This window comes from Amia ocellicauda, chromosome 23 (assembly GCF_036373705.1).
Source record: "Amia ocellicauda isolate fAmiCal2 chromosome 23, fAmiCal2.hap1, whole genome shotgun sequence".
NCBI classification, from domain to species: Eukaryota; Metazoa; Chordata; class Actinopteri; order Amiiformes; family Amiidae; genus Amia; species Amia ocellicauda.
The window spans coordinates 18958107-18980763 of NC_089872.1; the positions used below are offsets into that span (position 1 = coordinate 18958107).

A 22657-nucleotide genomic window follows, 5' to 3' on the forward strand; every position below is an offset into this window, starting at 1 on the left:
CACAGTTTGTGATTTGTAGGTTGGTCAGTTCTGATTTGGTCTAGGCCTCAGAGATTGATGTTAACTGCGGTTAGGGAAAAATATATATTTTTAATTGTTTTAACATAAAACACTTCACAATAACCATGAGATGGGTTTCTTTTTGTGGAGGTGAAACAGAGAGAATGCAATGAGAACTGCATTTAATCTCCGTCAGCTGAAATGCCAAGGAATGTTGTTTCCGTCCAAAATCGTTTCTGAAGGAATCGCTTTGAGACGAGTCTATCTCCCTGGCCCTCTCTTGAGTTGAACACGTCTACAAGAGCCCATCTCCACTACCAAGCACAAATGTGCCCAAAAACATCTCCAGTCTAGTAGCCTCATTGATTTTTATAAAGACATGAGCCTGCTATATATCACAAAGCATCAACGTGAGCTCAAGAAGGAATAACTGCAGGAAGGAGGCCTCTGCGGTAAGACAACCCCTCCGTCACCGCAGCTGATGGACCTGAAGCTGATGTGATCACCACAGGAAGACCATGTTGCTATTTTAACCCTAACGATCTCGGTCGTTAAAAGTTAGTGAAGCATGACTTTTCTCTTCCATGTATCAGTAACCCCCGTCTGAGGTGAAAGGTCGCAGGGTATTTAAAGGCAGCTTTAGCCTCTGGTTCTTGGTCTGTTTTTACAAGAAGATAATGGTGATGGACAGTCATGCACGCTTGACTACCTACTGTTAGGTGGAAATCATACAGGGCTGTTTTTGTTCAGTCCAGCATTTACCTGGCATGTTTACTTGAAGTCGATGAAGCCGTTCTGATGCACACTTGGAGTTTGGGTGAAATGTTTTTGTTTTTTAAAATGGATCTGAAGAAGTTATCAATTCATTGCAACACAAGTCTGTCTGCTGACTGCTTGGTAGACAACATGAAGAATCTCGAAGGACCTTTAGAATCTCTTCACTATTAATAATGTTTTACTTCTCAAAATGTGTTAATTGGTATTTTTTCCATGTTTCATGTCTGTCTAGGTTTTAAGTGTTAAGTGTTTCGCTTTTAAATGGCAGTTCAAAAACATTAGAAGGTGATCTGTTGATGTCACTTCCTTCATTGGCCTCTCTCACTAAGGATTAAAATAAGTATTTAGAATTGTCCCACTCACTCACGTCTTGACAACATATTTCATTGCAGGTCTGATGATCACAAGTTCAGAAATATATACCGTGCATTCAACAAGTAAACAAAACAAGTCTGCCGTTTTGGAAACATCTCAAAAAGTTCGCATGAGACGATTTAACCACCATTCAGTCGGGCCGGAGGTTACAGATTCAACCTTTTGTTTTGGTCACTCAGTTACGGTCAGAAAGGGAAATGAGACATTAAGACCGGTCCTTTCATTGGACTTTGAGATGACCAGTCATGTGAGAACAAGTACAGTATAAAAGGCAGGGAGCACCAATGCATGTTGATTTTCATCTCTGGTGCCAACAATGGTGAGAAATAGAAGTCTCTGTTGGGGAGTCTTATACGAAAAGAAAGAAAAGGTACTGATCAGTACGGAGGGTCTACAGCTCCATGGATGGTTTCTATTAAACGCACTGCACTGATGGGATAAAACTTCACAATCTGGGATATATTCCTGGGTTCAACCGCAGAAGATTTACTGAATGGAATATGCCGGAGCTAGAGGACCTCCCAACGGCCACGCCGTGGAGAGGACGCCCCACATGCCTGGTGGAAACGGATTAGCCGTTTTATAAAGCAAAGCGTCTTTTAACTGGCAAGGATGTATATTTACACAACACAAAAGGTCAACGGAAAGATGAGCTCCACTATAGTTTTTATTTTCCTGTGGTTGTGTTCAGAGAATCTGATAATTAATGGCACCAATCAAATGCTGCCACACTTTCCAGCAAATTGTTGTTTATGGGCGATTGGGGATGTTTTGGACAGACATCTTCACAAAACCACAGGTAACACAATCAATCAATCTATCATAACCCCTCTTTTTATTCCTCTTGACCAATATTTTCTCTCAAATGTGGATACTTATCAGAATAGAAGTGGAGAAGCGATAAGATATAGGATAGATCAAGGCATGTCTCTTCCAACTGTCTATAATATGTTGACCAATGATAATGAGTTGTAAACAACTGGTAATACCCAAGGATGTGGAGGAGCATGTTACTCTAAACATATGGAAGTTTTAAGAATACATTGTGAGGATATCATGGAATATGGACACCTGGCACATTTTTCATTTCTCTTCACAGATGTCACAGATCTTGGCTCAGTAATATAAACGTGACAAACAAATGACTTTAGACCTTCCTATGGTCGGGCCACTGAAATTAATTCAGTCCCAGCCACAGAACGGTATTCCTCCCTGGCTTTGTTAACCCAACTGTCCACTGAGACCATCTTGACCGTTTGCTGGCCACAATAACTGAAATTCACTATTGTAGGACTCCTTTCTTGAGTTATCAGTTAAATAGACATGGGGGTTTGATATATACCAACTTCATTAATTAATAGTGGAAACCTGCAGGCTGCCACTTTACGAACAACCATATGGATATAAGATTCAACCGTACTGTGCTTCAAGTTACCTTTGCATTACTTTGGCCTTTGGTTTGAGTACAGGATATTGATTTGTTACAGGGGTTGAGAACATACACAAAACTCCAATCCTTTATAATATACATTTTACGCAAAGGTGATATGTTCAAATATGTATTAGAGACAATTTTGGAGTCAAAGGTATTGAGAGTAAATCAGACATTTAAAATAGTCTGGCAAGTATTTATCCAATTAATTCAACAAGTTGACTTGAATTACATTGATATTAATATGTGCCCCATGTAAAAAGCCCAGGTCTTACTTCTCTGAAGTTTCGGATCATTCCACTCATCTCGCAAACCAGCTGTCCGATATTCCTGGTTAAGTATCAAGAGATGATGATTTATTGATATACCTACAGGTCTTCATTGTCTAGATGTACTTCAGATAATTATAATATTATTATAATGATTATTATTTATTCCTTGGTGATTTACAGTTAATTCAAAATGGATTAACTGGATTATTGCTGAACTGTCCGAGCAGTCTTATAATAAACATGTAATAACTAGAGTTACTATGTTTTTAGTGCATCCGAGTGAGTTAGTTACTCCAACTGAACGCGTTATTTTTGTCAGTTTGTTTTACACAGTACTTTCCCATGATTTGCATGGAAGTAAACCGAGGTCCTCAAAATTACACCTTCTTTCAGCATTTCATTTATTCCACATTGCTTTAGAAAACATTGACATTTAACTGAGACAATGATCGTTCTTTCTTTTCCTCTAAATATGACATTGACATTGTAAATGTATGCATTGTTTTTCCGAGGAGATTTTATTGGACTAGATCCACGACTATAACGGCTGTGCATGGTGGCGATGGCGGTATTGGGTGGAGACTGCGGTGGCGGTGGGGAGAGAGCTCTGACAGACGCAGAAGTGATTCCTATTGTGCCCTGACGACAGTGCTGTGATCCTCTTGACACCTTTCAGTAAAACCTCCAAGCATGTTCACCCTCCCCAGACACGGCCAGTGTTTTCAAAGATATAATTAATTAATAGTTCTTTTCACATCAAAAGTGATTAGTTAATCCCCCAAATCACCAGGCATTGGCAGTGCGAAACAGGAACGGGCACGCTATACACCTACCTAGCATTCTGATAGTCATGCTCACAGAACCTCGAGTCTAGAAGTTGCCATTGTTGTTCTTTCAAACAGATCATCCTACATCGGAAGATATATTAGTGTAGCATTCTGCCTTTCATCACATGCATTATTATTATTAATTTTAATGCACGCAAGTTGTCAAATCCCAGACAGAAACTGGTCTGTGCAGAAAAGGCGGACATGTAAAAGGCTTTTGCTTGCATTGTTTCCATTGACCTTTATGTTGAGATTATCGCTGAGTGAAAAGTTATGACCTGACGTGACTATTTTTATTCTGTTATCAGCGATCAGTTGTTCCAATTGGTGGTTACTGTTGCTGGTGATATTCTTTTTTTAATCTATGCTCATTCAGGTTTATTTTATATCAATATCAAATGTTACATCCTGGGAAGGAAGCTGTAAAACAATGCCAAGCAAGGGGTCTTTAGCCATTTGAAACGTGCACAGACCTAATTACACCAGGAGGCACGTATCCAGCTTTTGAAATAATTCTCGGCATTCAGTGTGGAAATAAATTACTTCCTCTCCACCCATAAGTGGAAATGATAAATATTTGCAGTTTCCATAAAATGTGTCTGCAACTGCTTGTGATGTAATGTAGAACTCATTCTATTCTCATTCCATCAATTACTTTCTCCAGTAACTGGGCAATAAACTAAAAATGTTATAATGGGAGTCAAAGTATGTGGTTGCATCACATTTAGAAAGATATTTATACAGGTTTACCACGATAGGTTGCAATTGCAAAACATTCACTTATCACTACCAGTAGATACAAGATTCAGTCACCCATTTCTGGCTATATTTTTACACAAATAAACCCCCTTTCTCTTTACTTTAAGGGACAGCACAGACAAGCCAGTGTTTCAGATTAGATACATCTCTGAGTAAAGGACAGTTTTACACTTAAAGTGGCAGTTTATTAACTGTTAACAATCTGGTGATATGTATAGTAATGTACATTTACATGGTAGATGCCATCAGTAAACATGCAATTAATAGTTAACTATCTATTTATGTTAAAACAAATGTCAGCATATACAACTACTAAAGATTAACTAAGAAATTGCTATCTTTTAAATAATTAAGTATAAGGGAGTTTAGTATAAGGGTACTAAGGGAGTATTAAGGGAGTTGCGTCTACAACAGAACTGACCAAAAATTAAAAAGCATCCGGATGGTTTATTTCCCTACAAGCCTTTAAGTGAATTTCTTACAAACACCCATTTCACAAACGAAAGTGTTACAATTGTGGATCCCAGTTTACATGTTTGTCGTTATTTTGTTTTTGGTCTTATACACGGAACAAGCCGTGACAATCTGGAAGCAATTTGTGGTTCTAATGGTATTCATCTTTAAAGTTATTGTGTCTATAAAGTACCTCGGCTCTAGAGAAATTAGTCCCGGGGATGGCTTAAGGGAATGCAGGTGCCTGTAGTTTGATTATTTCTAAATGGGGTGAAATGACAAAGTTTAGCATCTGGCATCTTTTTTTAGTAATGGTGACCTCAATAATTGTTTGCCCTTTTTTCTTTTTTTTTATGAGGATATATTATAAGTGGAGGTTGAATTGCATTCACATTTAATAGAACTTTAATCTTTAAGTAGTTGAATGTTAATGGATTATCAATTTAATATCTATTTTATATTGAATTGGGCCATGCACACTTAAGTGCTACACTTATAAGTCACAATCTCTCAACAGATATGACTGGAACATTAATCTCTACCCTATTTATTAAGTATGCGTCACATTTTTGCACAAGTACTTATTTGATCGGTGTTTATACGATTTTTATTCTACACAATATCGGTAAACGTGTTGACCAACTAAAAACAGTAATTTGGGAAAGCTGATGGAAAATGTTAGGAAATACAGCTTTAACGCGGTTTTGTGCTTATGAGCGATACACACACTTTAGTATCTCAGTGACTGGGTCAGTGAATGGAAGGATATGACAGAAATCTGTGTGTTAGGTGACTGGAAAGAGCTTAGTTTGATTGCCTTGTAAAACATGCAGATTCCTTGTTTAATTCATCGCAGCATGACAAACTAGCCACATGCACGGAAAGGCAGTTCATCAGCAGGGATACAGGGGAACGACGGGTGGTTTGGGAAGGTTTTGAGTCTAGTCGCGGCTCAGAGAGGATGTATTCATTTTATTTCAAGGTAAAAGGTCGTGCTGGAGAACAATTTAAGCTGACATTCACCAGTTATGGAATTTAACAGTGGCATCTCCTAATTTCTTCTCCAATGCCATGTTTTATATATTGAACTAGTAGTAGATTTGAACTAGCTAAATTGAACTGGTAGTCTTTGTATGCACAATATCAGCACAAAGTTTGATTTCTCCTATAGACTCAGCTGAATCATTGAATCTCTCCCCTTCTACACAAACACACATGTACAGAATACATTATTATATATGTATAACGGTTCCATTATTCAATTAGTAGTATTTTGTACTATTGCATGCGTTTCATGTCTCTCTGCAATTAAGGAGCTTATGTTTGCAATGTACAGCTCCATTGCAGGCTGTTAACACGTTTTAATGAGAGTGCCGATTGCCCTCAACGTGCATGAGGTCATGTTCCTCCTGCGACAGGCCCGGTCTGCGGCGGCGCCGTAATGGACTCCGAGAGGAAGTTGTAAATATTTATGAGTGCATGCCGTAGGTTGCAACACTTGGTTGTAGGAAAAATACTGTGGCAAGAGCCAGTAGCTTAACGCTCACTCATGCGGTACATTTAACTTGAATAAAGGTAAATCTGAAAAAACATGAACATCGATGCAGGTTCTCCAACTGTAGAGAGTTTAGACTGAGTTATATAAAAACACAAAAGCACCACAAAACTACATACAAAATGCAGGCAATCAGATAAACGCATTAGAGCTTCACTTCCAATTCCAATACATCTAGTATCTATCAAACAGTTGTGCCGATAATAATAAAACAATGAAAATATTATGCTCTAATAACCGTCATACATCTTTAATTACATGTATAATCTGTTTTGGCACTAAAAGGGCCATTCCATGGTCATACTCCCCAAGAACAGACCAGCTTGGAAAGAGAGTCGAGGGCAGACACACTTTTCTCTCAGCAGACGCCAGCTGAGAGCGAAATTAATTGCCAATAACATCGAATTAGTCCAACTGTCTTATGGCTCCTTTCAAGTTTAAATAAACTCCACCGATTCCCTTGGCGAGATCCTCAGACTTGATCATGTAGGCAACGTGCTCAGAAAGGCATCCGTCTGCACACTGACAGTCAGAGGAAAGCGAGAAATAGGAAGGAGAAGATCATGATGAATTAGTCACCTAACCGATGCCTTTACGCCAAATCAAGTCGGAGACATGGTGTGGAATTGTGCACCAACACCCGCTGCACGTCTCCTCTGAATGACGATGCTCAAGGCAGTGAAGTCACCTGCACAGCAGAGCATACAGTGAGTCATATCTATGTATATATAATAGACCCATGTCTGCACCCTGCTACAGTTTAATCAGCCTTTCAGCTCCATCCTTCATCAAGATGACAGTAAGTCCCTTTATTCAATTAAGACCTCTCTGCGCTTTGAAGTGCGTTGACAATGCAAAAGAGATGGAATTCATATTCAGATATACGAAGTGTACTTCTTCTAAATATTGACTTTGGAAATCACAGCAAAGCGTTGGAAAGGAGAGCGCATTCCTGGGAGGAACGGCAAAGAGCGACTCACAATAAAACAGGGTTTAGGGTTCAGCCAAGGTAGGGCAGTGTGAATAGGAAAAGCCCCTGGCAAATGAGCCATGTGACGCGTCCCTTTGATTGGGTTAACATTAACGACGTCTCTGACATGGGGTCTCAATATCACACCTCTACTCTACATTGTCAGACATATTTGCATGTCCCTTTGGGGTCTATTATAAATCTGTTAACTCATAATTATAGGATCAGACAGGTTCTCATGATATGGGTTAGTTACTATTTAGCAGAAAAATAAATACCAAATCAAAGGGCTGGTATTTCAACTCTGTGATCCTCAGTTTCATCTTTCAGCTGCTGCCTTTGAACCTCGAGTCCTTTAAAAATAGAAAATCTTAAAAGAAAATCCCAACAATATTAAAATAGAAAGCTTCCCCTTCTTTCCAGCATAACTCGTGTCCTTTGGCAGATGCAGGGGCACAAGAATAAATCAAAATTGGAGAAATTACTCTCCCACCGCCACACATCTGTAGCTGTGCATGAGCTTGTGCTTCACAGGACATTACATTATTTTTCTATTGAACACGTTATTGCTCTTCAACAATACTGCTCAGGTAAAATATGTTCCTTGTAAAAAGTGCCCTTTTCATCCCTAAATCCTGCAAAGTATTAGGCTAGCAGTTACAGCAATCCGATTTTGAGGTCTAATCTATAACATTGTAAAAGATCATTAATCAGTGAATAAGCCCTGTTTTTTGTTTTTGTTGTTCTGTAACGAACTCTTGGGGTTTGTTGGGTCTTAAGACAGCATCGTCATCAGTCGTTTGCCGGCTTGCGTGCGATTATAAGCCCTCAAAGTAGTCAGAAGTGTGCGAGACATACAGCTGGGTGGGTGAGGCCCTAACCTAAACAATAATTAGGGGGAGATATTGCCTTTACCGCACAGAGTAACAAGGAGGTGAGGAAGAGGAATCCCAGAGCACGAAGCTGGTTTTCCAAGCACAGGCGCTCCTCTTGGGATCACAGACTGAACTAAAGAGAGGATGGCCCACAGAAGCCCTTTGGCTCAAGCCAGTCTGTCTAGACATAAAGCGGCAATATTTTATCCAACAGCACAGGGGAAAATATACATAATCCGCATCTGCCGCACCTGAAAAAACAATCCCGGACGCAACAAAGTTACACTTCAACCAGAGTCCATCTTCTGACAACAGGTGCTGGCATATAAACTAGCGTCTCATATTAGGAAATGTTAGTGCAGAGACTGGATGTGACCAGATACGAAAGTCACAATTATCAAACGTGATTAGTCTTGTTGGGGACTTATACGCCATTATTACGCCAAGAAACTTTCTGAACACATCCGTCCCCTTTACACATGATCATTAATACAGCCTGATGTGTTTTGCCTCAAATACACAAATGAGAGTGCTTTCTAGATGTGTAAAATAATGTGGTAGTTCCATGAAATACAGATGTTGCCAGCCAGCTGTGAGAGCACATTATACCGTGTTAGTAAACCGCAAGCGCTTGGCTGCCCCCTGCGTTACACTGCGGGAACAGATCATGAATTTCCTCACGGCCTTATATATTTTTAGAAGCGTGTTTAAAATAAATCTCGGATTAATTTGATGCAGATCCCCCCCATGGTATTTCTTACAAGTTTTCTTTCCATTATTAATAAAAGCTCACGTATGTTTTATTAATGAAAGAAAGTGGAAATGTATTTGGGTTTAAAAATAAAAAAACTAAATGAAAATACATCTCAAATTTAATGTGGACCACATTTCAATATAAAACATGTTGTAATATACGTCTCATTCATTCTGAAAATGAAATGTTCCCAATCCTTTTATGTTATGTTGGAATAAACAGTGTGATACATGATCGTGTATATACACACATTTTAAATCAGGTCAGTCTGTGCCCCAGATAGAATATTATTCAAAATTTTCAAAATATTTTGCGGAATATTCTAACCATTTATTTGAAGTAAATCAAAGTCCTTATGGTCATTTCCTGACATGCTTCTAGGTTTAAGAGCTACTATAGATGGCAGGAACTGCAAAACCCACCTAGGTCAGACATCTACAATACTGATCAAGCCACAGTTCACATGAGTATTGAAAGCAAGTGCATGCTGGCCTACATTGATAGAGGATGGCCGTCCACAAAGGATACTGCTCTGGTATCTTACATCAGCAGAATACAATCACATAGGCTAATACTCAACAGCCTCCTGATAAACCTGCATTTTGTTGATACAAGTATCAGTATACAGAATTTGTGCCCTTGACCAAACTGGTTTTGAAAACCCTGTATCCATTACAGAACAAAATGGAGTGTCTTTTGGAGCTGGGAGTGTTGATTGTTCTGCCGTGATAAAGCAAATCAGGTATTTTGAATATGCGGGATTGTTTTTTTAGGGGTCATCAGATTGTTCATTGTTGACATTGTCTTATGTAACTTTGTAATGCAATATGTTGCAGGATGAAGTAAACATGCTAAACTGGACTGGGCGGGTTTCGAGAGGCAGATTCCCGGCGTTAATCTCCTCACACTCGCACGCGAGCGCACAACACAGGCACGCACACTGCAGTTCTGCTCATATGTGTCTCTCCATCCGGGTTACGATGAACCACCCAATGGTCATCGTGAGACTTGGTTGTGTTCTCTGTGACACGTGAACCGTCTCCAGCTGTCATATCATGGCGTGATCACCTTACACAGATGATTGAGAGTCCCATATGAAGCCATGCTGCTGTGGTCGTAGTTCATTATACAGTGAAACATATATAGTGCCTTAGACACACAATACCAAATGTCTGCCATTCCAGTCTCTTCTACAGAAACTACAGTATGGTTAGAACTTCTTTCATTTAACTGTAACCTCCTATGCCTTGGCAATGTGCTGGAAGGACATGGCTACGGTCTCTTCTTGTGGTTGTATGTATTTTTTATTTTTTATTTTTAAATGTGCAGTATGGAAGGAAAGGAGAGGACTTCATCCTACAGATTGTTCTCGACATTAGCATGCTGCTGGTTGCTCGTGCATTTGAAGAAAGACTGGAGAAATCCTGCAGAGTGGAAAGGAGAGAATGGAGGAATGTTACATACTTGTATATTTCTGTAATCCCTTTGCAGTTTGCGATGTCAGGGATGTCAGACACTGGGAGTGAGCATGTGAAAAATGAGCCAGCGAGGAGTTATTGTTACAATCGCGTGCAGAGGCTCCGCCTTCGTCCCTGCCCTTGTGGCTTCCTCTCACGGAAACCAGAGAGAGGGAGGGAGAGAGAGAGAGAGAGAGAGAGACAGGAGTGTTCATTCAGGGCAATAAAGTCATTCTGCAGGGAGATTCAACTAAGACCCTTTGTTCTCTGGCGTCCTTTGAAGTGTTTGCACCTTCAGAGCCGTGACACGCAACTGCGATTTGGTCCTGTATTGGAGTGGAAATGGATAGTTTTATGATTAGCTCACTGATATTGTGTAAAAGGGACACATCTGAGTGATAACTAATCTCACACTTTGCACTTCCAAGTCAATCCTCGAAATCCCCACCATGAACGCTGGCTGAACCGCGGGGCAATCACCCATATGGACTCTGGGTTTTGTTAAGGCTCTGTCTGTGTGGTTTTAAGCATTTGGTTTAGATAACACACTCTTCGTGCATGTGTGCATGCGTCTGTGCATGTATATAAGGATAACTGACTGACCTGCTTTATTTTCTATTTAGTTTGTTAACACACTGTCTGGATAAGTTATTTCAGGAATTGTAATGTTTCATGTGTAGCTGCATAAGTGAAACTCTTTTAATCTTAATGTGTGATAATGCTACTCATATTGTACTGAATTTAAAAATACATCAAATTGTAGATGACGGAAAGAGCAATCTATTAATTCTGAGCTTTTTCCTCTGGTGTAAAATGTCCAGGTCATAGCAATGCCAGGGACCCGCATCAATTCCAAAACTGAAAAGAAAGATGTACTTAGACGTATAGTAGTCTTCCTAACCCTGGGCACAATTAAAACATTAAACAACAGCCCTGCGATAATGAAGACATACCCTCGAGTTGAGCAGGTAGTGACACAGTAGACAGCATTGTAAATCTTAACGTAGAATGTATTGTGAAGATAAAAGCCTTGCAATTAAGCTGTACAACTACATGAATAGGATACTAAATGGAAACCGTGGCTTGGTGCTTTAATCTTTCAATGTTGGCATACATTAACTGCAGTGCAATAATCACTCTTATTCAGTGGCTTGGCTTTAACTTTAAACCTACTGGAATGACACGCTGGAAAATGAACAACCATTTTACTAAATTACATTGACCTGCAAAGCAATAATAATAAATTATTTTTTTTAAATAGTGTGAACATTTAGGATTTATTTACATGATGGAGGCGAGGTTGCACACAAACATCGGCAGTTCCTCCTCCCACGGAATAAATAATGCCAACTTTTGCATGCATACCTATTTTTATATAACCGCCTTCCAAACGCTAGCAGTGCCCAATCCAGACATTTAAACCCTGGAAAACCCCTCCATTCATCTTGACTTCTCGGGATTTGGCCCTGGGGTACCTGTCACCCCATTCTCTCTCTCACAGGGATGTTTTTGTGTTTTGTTTTTAGCTGCTGTTGCCCTAGATGGCCTGCGATCCTTTAAATGACAGGAATCTCGCCTCAGTCGGAGGATGTGAACTCAAACAAAATTTGCCCAGAAGGAACATTGCTATCTGACACGTCTGACTCCTGTGCCGTGTCATGCTCCTGCTTAAACACGCTCCGAACACGGCCCGCTGCACACTGCCCTCTGCTGACACCAGGGGGGTATAATTGCTTCTTCAGGAAATCATTTCCAACAGGAAATATTTCATATGATCGCTGCCAACTGTCTAGAAAAGGGAAAGATTTTATTGAGACAATGGAGAAAGGGATGTTTTTAGAAGCGGTAGGAAACTAAATTAAGAACAGCTTCCATTCTCTATAAAGTGAAGGAAAAAATATATGTTACAGATACTGCTTTATAAAGTGACAAAATAACTATTTATATTTATCTTTTCTCTGCTACATTTCATGTTCATATTTATCTGACCTTATGTCTGTATTATGATTCTGGAACATTCTGGCCATTAAAACTGTAGTGCAACCTTGATCTGCTGGTTTTAGGTTTCATAGGAAGAGAAAGTTAATTTCCCACACTGCCTTTATGAACATTGATACAAATAACAAGGTTTCTGCTTAAAATGAATATACTAATGCTGCGGTGTTTGGATACAAAATTATTTAAATCTTCAGGATATATGTGAACAGCTTTAAAAAAAAATATAAGCTTCACATTTACTGTAGCTCTTCAGTTCTTTACCTCGTCTATGAGTATCGCGTTCCCCAACACCTTGGCATGTAATTTTCCTACAAACCTTCACTATCCTACAATGGAAAGTTGTATCCGCACCCCAACTATGTGGTGTTCAGCCCTATCTTTATATAAATGATCTTTACAAAAACAGGAAGTCAATTCTTCTCACACCTGGTGACAGTTTCTAAGGAAAGATGCCAGAGAGACTTGTGTGCGTTGGTGGCGGTGCAGTCAGCGGGAACGCGGGCCAATCAAAGCCGTGGCAATCGAGTTGCGATTGTGCAAGCTGCCCCCGATAAATGGCAATCAACACTAAGTCAACACAACATTGTGTCGACTGACAGATTACAGAAAGTCCAAGATGTCTTGCTTGTAGAATATCCTGTACCAATCACACCCCAGTACTGTCTGACAGCTGAAAAGCAGCAATTTATGGCTTTTGTTGGGTATATGATCACTCGCAGAAAGAGAATATGAGGATGTTGAGTTGTTGACAGACAGACACTGCATTTCCAATGTGCTTTTAAATGAGGGCAAACTCTGTCTACGTGTTCTTTATCTTTATTTATGACCTACCACTCAAGAAGACAATGCATTTTCACACTACATGTGTTGTATTACAAAATTAAACGGGGTAAAACAGTAGGTCTATAAGTATAACAACCATATTCGTGACGATGGCATTGATAGTAAGGGGCAAAATTAATTGTGTGGCGTTTGTTGCAATGGGAAATTGAGCTCTGCTGGCATCATTAGATGCTTCTTAATGGTTTGTTAATACCAAATTTAATAACTTGGAACTGAAGGAACTTCAAAGTCTGTAGTGAATTTGGCAGAGCGTCTTGGAGGAATGAAGCGCGTCTTTGATGGTTTGCATTCTTGATAATTAAGGCAAGTAATGACAATACGATATGTTCTTGAGTCAATCTCAACAAGCCGCCAAGGTCAGTCGCACGGTGCCAAGATCACACAGCCCAGAGCCCAACCTGCCCGTCTCCCTGCTCTGCCAAACCCTTCATACACCTTTTCAGAACTCGAAATAATGGGGCCTATGGGGAAATACAATGTATGTAAGTCAGGCGTTATGCATCCCGGGGAGTGGAGTATTATTGTTCATTTCGATTAGTGTAGCAGAAAGAGTTGGTTGCCCAGTTTTAATCAATAAATGCTTTTCTTTATCAGAAACTAACATCGTGTTCATGACTGTGCTGCGCAATTCACTTTTAGTTGTAAACAGTACAATTGTTAAAAAATAAACCTTGGCCTACTTTTGGAGACCAAGAACAAACTATATGGCTTTGAGGTCAGCCCTGTGCAGCAAAGAGACAATATACATTACTTTTATTTTTTCACTGACTGTGATGGCATTATATAAGCTGTGCTCATGAATTAATGCTATTGTTCTTCATTGATAAGCTATCTGGCTCTCCTTTGAGATGATGTGCTCACTTGAAGGGCCCGAGCTCTCCAAGCCGGGTGCCAGTTATTGAACCGACACCACACTCATTGGCCCGACCGCCCTGAACGCATAGCTTATCAGGTGCCAGCGGCTGATAAAACAAAATTACTTTACTACAGTCTCATTTCATGGCATTGTAAACACAGTCCCATAAAAGGAAAAGCACCATCAGGCTGCCGGATCCTCAGAGCCCTGTGGGAATGCGAGGGGAATGGGCCCCTGCTTTTGCTTTGCCTCTTTTTGTGGATGCAGGGCATTGCAGTGAATACACTCTCATGAAAGTTGCTGGGTATCATTATTGGTTATCAATATGGAATACATTTAATTACCACAAATACTCACAATACAAAACATGTTTCATATATATTCTTCTTCTGGTACTTTGGAAAACGGTTATGCTTTTCCAGGATCGACTCCCAGGTCACCACTTAAGCTTTGGGCATCTTAGTTTTAGTCAGGAAAGAGGTGATGAATTTAACACTTTTGTAAGACATGGTGATATTGTTTTGTTTCATGTTCGGTTTTGTTTTGACGTTAGTAACTGACGTGCACATTGCAAGCCCTTCTACTTTGTTGCATCACACTGTGGTTTTAACCCGCCGATGTGGACATGTGCTCCATGGGAAATCTGCACAGAGAGCGGGGACGCACTGTCCTGCCGCTTCAGCATCTCCTCAGAGCATCAGACCCCCATGTCTCCTCATTTTCCTGATTAGTGCCAACTCATCTTCGTTACTGACTGACTGACATATGATTTCTGTAGAAGCCCGTGTGTGTGCCGTGCTTTTGCAGCCTTGAGTCACTTAAAGTCGTAACAGAGATGATTTGTTTCTAAAAATAAAACGGGTTTACATTGCTGCAAGTGGAAAAAGACACTTTCTGATAACAATGGAAAGTTTTAAGTTTATCGTGCATTACATGGATGACCTGGTACTCCTGCGCTGTGTCCTTAGGTGATTACTGTAATCATTCGGGGAAGGGAAGTTGTTTTGTTCTGGTTTTGCTTTTTTTAACTTTACTTATTTTAAAACTAAAACAAAAAAAAGGAGGTTGGCTGCTGTAAGAAAAGGTTGGTGCCCTTTTGTCTGTCCCCATTATCACGGGGTTAATAACTTCCTGGTATTTTGGTTAAAATAAGCTCCATGAATAGGAATAGGAAAAGACATTTACAGTATTTGTTTTCACAGTATCCAGTATCACAATTAAGTTTTATAATTTCAGGACAAAGTGAAGCCGTACTGTCACGCACTGCAGATGATGGCGTTGAACAGAAGATCTGTACCCGTTTCCTGCAGACGGACACTAGGGATTATACGTTTAAACCAAATCCTCACTGTTCGGCATCTTCCTGTGGCAACGTTTACAAGCACATCTGAAACACCTGCGGCCAGACCAGATCAAGAAATATACAAACAAGAACAGAAGTAGTATATTGAAGGTTCATATTGACCTCGATAGGCCAGAATAAACAACATCTTTGTAAAGATCTTTTATCACCTGGTTAATTGTACATTAACAGTTAATCTTGTTTACCCATCACTTGAGACAAACAGTATCACGTTAAAACCATACCCCCCCGTCATGGCCATATCAGTATGTGTGTGTGTGTGTGTGTGTGTGTGTGTTGTATATATCAGTGTGTTGTGTGCGCTTCTGCGAATGGGTGTGTATTTCTGTATGCAGTGCCTGTGTGTGTGTGAGAGTGTGTGCCTGTGTGTTTGCGTGTGTGTGATTGTGTGTCATTCCTAGAGATTGAGGAATCTGGTGGCAGGGAGGGATGTTCCCAGCTGGACGTCTCATGGATCCCAGCGCTGGAAACTATGACCGAGTGTTGTGGCGGAGCTGCTTTGTGTGGTGGGTTGAACCCTGCAATGACTCAAGCTTCCCAGGAATTGGATTAGCATTAGCGCAGTGGCTGTTGATAATTACATCACACATTCACCTCAGCATCATTCTTTCAGGCACATGTCACGCATGGGTATGTTGCACTTTCTGAGTATTTCGTAAAACGGGAATATACACGACTGCTTCATTGTCCACTCTTTTGAAATGCCTGCTTGATCACCCTCATGGGGTTGATGGAGTATTTGCTACACAAGCGCTAACCAGAAGTAGTGAAAGACAGGTTTTGAAATCGATATTGTCATTTGTAAAGGGGAACTCGGGGGAGGAACAAGCGTGACCATTAGCAACGAATATCTTTGCAGAACTGTAGTGAGAGGCGACCCATGACCTACGCAACAACATATATGGAGAATATCATAAAAAAACAACTTGCCGCCAAGAGTATTACTAATTTAAAACAGACTTTGAAAGCTCTTGGTATTAGACTTCACCTTCATAATAATTAAACCTGCATTGTTACAGGCGAGAGATCATCTTATTTATCACAAACACAAGACGTGGCTGAGATTCTGTAAACATTAGCGTCTCTATTTGTGTTGGCAATCGTCCCTCCTTCCCTACAGCAGAGTGGCAGGCATTGTGGGAAACGCTAAGAAAACAGAGACAAACCCATGCAATGAAAGGAGTTCTCACTCCCACGAACCTTGCATGTCACAGGAGCGCTTTGGCCCGTTTCGCCATTTTGTCTTGCCCTGCCTGCCACTGTCTCAGTTTTACACCTTTTGGCAAATCTGGGGATTCTGTAGATACACACAGCCCACCAAGGGCAAGGAAACACGGTTCACATGTGAATCAAAAGCACACCCAGGGCCCCTCAGCTGTCAAGTCCATTCTGAACTCACCTCCAGCCATCTCGTGCATTAGGAAGCGACACGTTTTTAAAAGGCGATTTATTCCGGTATGCATGGCGTTGGCTGCTGTAATCATTTCCAGGCCTCTGCGGCTATGAAAGGACACATTGATTACCTTGGTGACGTTTCCCGGAATGAGTAAGTGGTCTCTCGTTCCTCACGACCTCATGGCTTCTCCGGGGCACGACCAAGCAGTTTCCTGTTCCTGTACGAGTTCAATCAGGAGAGCAGATATTTCATGTCAGTGATGGTCCTGTAGGGAACATGAAGATAGATGTTTGTTCACAAGCTTTGTTTCACACCCATGTGCTTAACCTTCCGTTGACCTACAGTAACTCACAGTGTCCTCATCTCACAGTGAATAAAGCAGAAACAAATGTACTAATGCATGTAGCTGCAACATACTGTTCTTCATTTGTTCATACAATTCCTCTAACTCAGCATTCAGGCCCCAGTAAAAGAGTTTCCGAAGCCCATGGGGTCCATCCTGAAAGCCAATATATGATTAAACTTCACAAACCAAATTTTAGGGGAGTTCAAGTCCCATACCACCAGTCCTTCCTTTCAACTGACTTACATGCTTAAACTATTTCTGGGGTCTTTAGTAGACATCCACATATACATTTTGTTTTCCAAGGATGTATAATTTATCTGCAAATATATACATCACATATATATTGATACAGGCCACATCTTCTCACATGTGGATTCAAAGAGAAGGCATTTATGAAGGCAGACAATTTGCATGAAGGACACTGAAAATATTTCCCATTAGTGCCTCGCCACCGCAGTTGCGATCCTTCTCGTGTACTCATAATAAGGGCATGAAAAGTCAGAATAAAAACTTGTCTGAACCCTTGGAGGGCAAGTAGCCAGATCTAAAAGGTATTTTTCTTCCTAGGTTAATTTTATACATCTCTATTGAGCTTTGAAAGTAAATTGCAAAGTTTTTATACAAATTTCACTTAAATGCTCATTCACGGTTAACACGGTTAGATTCCCACTGACTGTGAAAGTGTAGACATAATAAGGTTACATTTAGGTTACATAGCAATGTATTCAAATTATTTCCCAATTACATCTCCTCAGAGAGAATTATCAGTTGACAAATGTGTCAAATGTTTTCCATTAATTTAAAATTATAGGAGATCGTTTGCCAAACTAATTACACGTATCAAAGTCTATGTTATTGTAGGCATACGTTCAATAACTCTTGACATTTAAATGACAATCCTGCCAAGAATATCCTTGTGTGTGTAATAGTGACAGCTATGGGACCCGACATACGCAATACACTACGATGAAACAGCCCGAGGTGTATTGTGTGTTTTTGTGGAGAGAGAAGGGGGTTTTCATTTCCAGGATGTGGAGCGATGCATCGTCCCCATGGTTGTCAGTTAGGACGGTGTACATGTAGTGCTATAAATAGCAGGCCAGTCATGCTGACAATAACAATGTTGGCCAATCAGTTCGGTACAAAATGGGATTTTCCTGTGCAGAAATTGCATCAGGCCCAAAAACTGTCACGAAAACACTGCACTTCCTTCTATGTCACGGAAGGCAGGTTTGATGTTATTAGGAAAATTGTGGTTCAGGCTTTTTAACCGATACGTAAATGTAAACGTTGAAAAGCAGACCGGCCAACATTCCCCAGCTTCCCAAGTCCCTTAGCAATATAAAGACTTTGAAAGATCTTTATGTGGAAAGATTTCTTTACGTTAAGCATATTGTTCAGGTGCTGATCAACTCTAGTTTTGTTTTATCTGAACCCCTGAACACTAAGACCTTCACAGATTTAGTTACAAACAACAGAGAAACATGTCTTTGTTCATTGGCTAGTGGCTACCATGGTGAATCACGGTCCTACCAAGAAGCACAATGACTCGCTTGACCACCGAACACCAGGCGTCACTCGACCCGTCATCGCGGACGGCAGGGTAATCTTGGCTTCAAGGAGTAGTGCGACGGTCGAACGCCATGCCTCGGATCGCGGTTGCCCAACCCAGGGGCCCCCGGTCTCAGACTTCTCCCTTTGATGACTACAGACCCTTGATAAAAGCCGGATCAAAGTCGCGCTGCACCACGAATATCTACACTTTCCGACTGCTGTCCTCGTGAAAGCACGGGCCCGCAACCGTGAAGGCTGATAACATTGAATTCCTCATCTCATATCTCGCCATGCTTTCTCTGCTCATTCTCCATTTCTGCCTCAGCTCTGTCATCCAACTTTCAGTCTTGTTTTTCTTATCGTCTCTGTGAAATATGTAGCAATTCCATGTGTACACAGACATATTATTCCTAAAATTATGTTCTCCCACACCTGCTTTTTTCAGCAGAATGTACTTGCCAGAACACAGGTATAATCCAACATTTTAAATTTAGTAAGATATAATTTCAGAATGGCCTTTCGTCGAGTCATTATCATATTCTGAGGAAATGAAGCTATGACTACATTTTCCTAATTACAAAATCACATTATGTAGATTCTATATATAATGTATTTCACACTTCCTCGATCCCAAGACCTCAGAGCACTGACACATGATTAGGGTCATGCCTATCATTTCAAAAGTAATCTTTCCAGCAGTTACACGGTTTAGTTTTTTTCTGCTTAGGAGCACATTTCCTAAGTTTCAGAAGGAAAAAGACAAGACTCTTCATTATACAATGATTGAGAAGCTCTCTCAATCTTCTTCAGTGATGATGCCTATTCCCGCCGATTACCTTCGACTTCAGATATGTGGTTTTCCTCAATGACCACACCTTAACAATGCCTGCTATTTATAAGACCTGGACTGTGGACTTTCTTGTTCTTATGAAGACAAGTGTTTGTTCTTGACTCGGGCAACCCAAAAATAGAAGCTCTTCAACCCACGCAAAGCCATAATCCCTCGGTGTGGAGAGATGGGGTATCGATGGCACTGTAGCTTCAGGAAATGACAGGAACATTTCCATGTGCATCATAGTGATTGAAGTGATGAACAGACCATTCATAAAATGCTCAATTAACAACTGAAAACAAGTTGACATGGAAAAGCAGCTCAGGATCACAAATCTCAGAGCAAAGGATTGATGATGTCTGGTTTCTGTAATAGCCCAGAATCAGAGCATAGCTTGTGAGTTCAATGCATTCATAAATATGGTTAAACATTATCATTGTTAAATATACATGTTTCAGAGACCTGGCTAGCATAAAATATTAGTAGAAGTGCACTACACTACACGACACGACACGTTAACAGGTTAACGCAGTACACTACACAACACTTCATGTTTTTTACCACATTACACCGCTCTTCACGTTACCATTTTTACCACAGTGCAGCACACTACATCTGACCATGTTGTTACCACAGTACACCACACCACACTTTACTCTGATTTCAGCACAGTACACCACACTACTTCAGTGTTTTACCATGGTACATAACATCACACTACACTTTACTGTGATTTTACCATGGTAAACCACACTATATTTAACATGTTTTTGCCACACAACACCCTAGGCCTAATACATTTTACCACATCCCAACTGCAACTCCGATAGTATTACTACACACGAAACCCAAACCATAACTTCTCAGGGAATAATAATATTAATAATAGCAGTGATTAGGAGCAGTGGTGGCCTAATAGTTGTAAACAATGATAATGTAGTTGCAATTACATCATCTGTTTCCTAAAACTCAATCAGAGCACTGTACACAAACCTGTTCAAAACCAGGGACACTTACCATCGGGACCATGTGACCCCCAGGAAAAAACATATTCAGTCTTCATTAAACTGTCGAGGACCGTGCTTCATTGAATCAGGAAAAGGTTTGCCAGCTGGAAAGTGTTTTTGTTTGTTTGTTTTTGTAATTATTATTAGGTCCTTATAGACTCTCGGGTCAAAATGGAAGTTCTTAGTTAATATAATTGAAATGCATGGCAATATACACACACACACACATAAAAACAGATCAACAGTGGGGCAGGGTGACCTTCAGCTCCAGGTGTGCAGGTCCGGGAGGCTTAATTGGCTGATTGGCCAGCTGACAAACTGCATCAAATGGATGTCTCCTGTGTGGTTGGCCAATCAGTAAATTTTCCCCCTGGGCAGCACCACGCCCCATAGGAAGACAGGAGAGTGGAGAGTAACAAGGGATGTCTGAGGGTTGGTGTTGGAGGCCAATGTGCCTGTGGTTTTGGTTTGTGTGATTATTTTAATAAAAGTGTTTTATTTCCTTCAATTCTGTTTCTGCCTCCCGGTTGCCAACTCACAACTCTCATATGCACCCATGTGTGTATTTATATACAGCTGCTCCTCAACAATGTAAAATGCATTAGATCTCTATACCCTTTGTTGAAGCCCTTATGGTCGGGGGTTTTTAAAGCAGTTTGCCGTGAGCAGGAGTGCTGAAAACGCCAGGCTCCTCCCAGACCTCCTGTCACTCACTAGTTTCGGTATTGTGCTGAAGTCTCACTGCTGTAATTCTCTAATTAATATGTCCTGTGGTTGCCAAACATCACCTTCAAAATGAGTTTGCGGTTCAATCCCCGCTCAGGATAATTCAGACTTAATTTCTCTTCCGTGTGAGCTGCTGGGTTGCCAGTCCTCTTTGAGACGAGGAAAAAAAACAGTCCAGAGTTTTCTGATCTGAAGCGTATTTGACTTCACTCAATGTATTGTATACATCTGTTACTTTTTGGGATATTCAAACAATGATCGTCGTGCAGAGCTCACACTAACAATACCTGTGTGAAAGAGTGAATAGGGTAAGATAGCAGTAGTGTTGAAACATATTCTAACAAACAAAGTATTAATATAAGCAACATAATGACTTTAAATGTGTGTTTACTGTGAAGTGGGCCTGTTGGGCTTCATTAAAAGAGCACACAGGCCACATTTGTTTAAAATGGTAATTAAATTCTGTGTCACCTTCTGCAATAGATTGGATTTCTTTTACTCCATTCATGAATAATTGCAGTTACAACTCTAATCTTAATTAAAGCCACTGGTGTGATAAGGTTTGGCTGCAGTAGAGGCTGGGGATATTAAGTTGTGAAGGCTTTGAGGCAAACAAGGAGAGAGAGATAGAGAAAGGAGGCTTTATCTGAAGTCTCACTTCACTTGGTACTGGCTTGCATCATTGCTTGTGCGTCTCAGCTGTACCGTACCGAAAGATAACGCACGGCACAGCGGGGATGACCACCAGCACAGATCAGAGAGATCCGTCTGCAGCCAGGAGAGCCGATAAAGAGCCGACAGAGTGCTCTATTGCCTATCAATCACTGAAAAGCTTGTTGTTCTCTATTTGAATAGAGAGTAACATGGTGTAAGCTTCGTGACTCACAAAAAATTATAGAAAAACACACAACTGAACTACTTTGTCATTATGTTTAGGTTGACTTCTGAATTGTACAACTGGATTTAAACCTATACAAATAAACAAATGCATTTTTGGAAGGTTTTGTAGTTTGTTGGTTTTCAGGAATACCTTGCATGTCACAGACATGTACAGCAATATTTGTCACATGACCAAACATGACTGGAATGGTTTCGGAGTTTTTGTAATTAAAGTAGGCCAGCTTTCTCACACTACTTCCTTATTGTTAGTTGCGAGAGATTTGCCCAAGGTCCTTGACATTTACAGCATTGCCTGCACGCAGCCAAACAGTTTCACTATGACTGCAATTC

At 40.5% G+C, this 22657-nt stretch overlaps 1 protein-coding gene across 2 annotated transcripts in view; it reads right to left on the reverse strand.

Annotated features, from left to right (window-relative positions):
- The window catches only part of cyp1b1 (cytochrome P450, family 1, subfamily B, polypeptide 1), a 43035-nt gene extending 21925 nt beyond the window's left edge, over positions 1-21110 (reverse strand). Inside the window, exons 1-2 of one of the 2 annotated variants that reach the window (XM_066696743.1) lie at positions 20712-21110; positions 17090-17227 (exon numbers count right to left, since the gene is read on the reverse strand). The gene's annotated coding sequence lies outside the window, so the exon portion shown is untranslated. Of the gene's footprint in view, positions 1-17089; positions 17277-20711 lie in introns of those variants that run through there. The other variant, XM_066696744.1, reaches the window with a different exon arrangement.
- Between the last annotated feature and the right edge of the window lie 1547 nt (positions 21111-22657).